The 1,745-nt window shown below is 35.2% G+C and overlaps 1 pseudogene; it reads right to left on the bottom strand.

Moving 5' to 3' along the window:
* Positions 1–849: 849 nt before the first annotated feature.
* LOC121104192 lies at positions 850–1,339 on the bottom strand (annotated as a pseudogene).
* Positions 1,340–1,745: the final 406 nt, after the last annotated feature.

Here is a 1,745-nt window from a genome sequence, read left to right on the forward strand (position 1 = left end):
GTCATTTCCTCTCTTTCATAATATGCCGGAGGACACTGGTGATTTGAAATAAATGTTTATATGAAACAAATAAAAACAAGCAACGGAGAAATCTTAATATAGTAAAGAAAGGACAAGCAAATAGAAAATAACAAGGTATAATAAATAAAAATAAAAAGTGAAATAATATATGAGCCAAACAACAAACATGAAAAGGTAGATATAGGATATTTCTAGGGAGTTTAGAAAAGTACCAATTACAAATCCTCAAGACACATGAGAAATATTCAACATCACTAAACATGAAAGATGCAAATTAAAATCAAATGGTCAAACTTACTTAGTTTGGCAAAATTTTATTAAGTGAAGGGGCAGTATTGCCAAGAGTATGGAAAAAATGAGATCTCTTATGTATTGAAGATGAGACTCTGGATTGTTGCAACATTTTTGCAGAGTTTATCAATAGTTAGGAATATATTCCTGGAAAAATAAAAAAAAATGATTCATATGCACATATTCATTGTAGCATTGCTTGAAATCTCGAGCTATGTATCTGTGGAGGAATAGTTTTAAAAAAATGTAATGCAAATAGTGGGTACTTTTTTTTTCCTTCTTTACATAAGGTCAGTTTGTGTGTACTATCTTAGAGAAATGCCCCTGATCAAATAAGTATGGAATCAAGTTGCAGACCTGTATGTATATATGTTTGTGTGTGTATGTGTATACCATTCCCCATCTCTTTCCGTTTGGGAGTTTGCGGAAGTCTAGAAGAAGGCACCTTTGGGGCCTTTCCCCATGAGTTTTATTTTATTTATTTAGTTAGTTATTTTACAGTCTTGAGGTATTTATTTATTTATTTATTTGTACTTATCATGCCATGAATTCATAGGGAGTGGGTTCCAGTAGCTCAGGCTCCTTCCCATTGGTTCTCACAAAGTATGCTTCTCTGGGTGGAGAACTCAGGCTGGCACTTGAGTTGAACCCAATACCTTTCTCTTTGGTTTCCTTCTTTTTCTGATCCTTTTCCTTCACATACTTCAGGAAGCTATCTCAGCTCTTTGATGCTTAATAAGCTCAATATGTACATTAATTCTCTTGGCAAGAATCTTCCTCTTAACTTGTTTGTTTACAACAATGCCATCAGCATGCTGGGTAACATTGTAGACTCTTCCAGTCTTGCCATGGTAAGATTTGTGGGGCATTCCTTTTTGAACAGTGTCCATTCTCTTGAATTCTCCAGTATCACCTTTCTTGTAGATTTGTATGTATGTGGCCAAAGGAACAACTCCAAGTTTTCTAAAAGGGCTAGAGAACACATAGCAGGTGCCTCTCCNNCCTTTGTATTGGTCATTTTGGTGAATTACTGGAAAATGGCAGTTCCAGCCAAAAAGCCCTCCATGAGTTTTAATCTTTCTTCTGTGATAACACTCAACACCAGAGTGGATGCTTTCTCAAGAACTAGAGCCTGGGAAACTTTGCTTTCTCATCCACAAATCTAATTCAATGATTGACTTGTAGGGTCTTCCTTTGCTATTGCTCTCAACCCTGGGAGAGACATTTATCTTCTCCCTTCAAAGTAGATCAAATATCTCATTTTCATTATTATCCTTTTATAGCTATCATGCCATAACATGAACATTTAAAATAAATTGAACATGGTAATTAAGAATGTGTCTTTTAGATAGCTCTTAATTTCCCACCAGTAAAATGATGAGGCACAACTGACAAAGGGAAGGATAGAATTCTGCAATTTGTGTTGTCAGGTT

This window comes from Ursus maritimus, unplaced genomic scaffold (assembly GCF_017311325.1).
Source record: "Ursus maritimus isolate PB19 unplaced genomic scaffold, ASM1731132v1 scaffold_1, whole genome shotgun sequence".
NCBI lineage: Eukaryota > Metazoa > Chordata > Mammalia > Carnivora > Ursidae > Ursus > Ursus maritimus.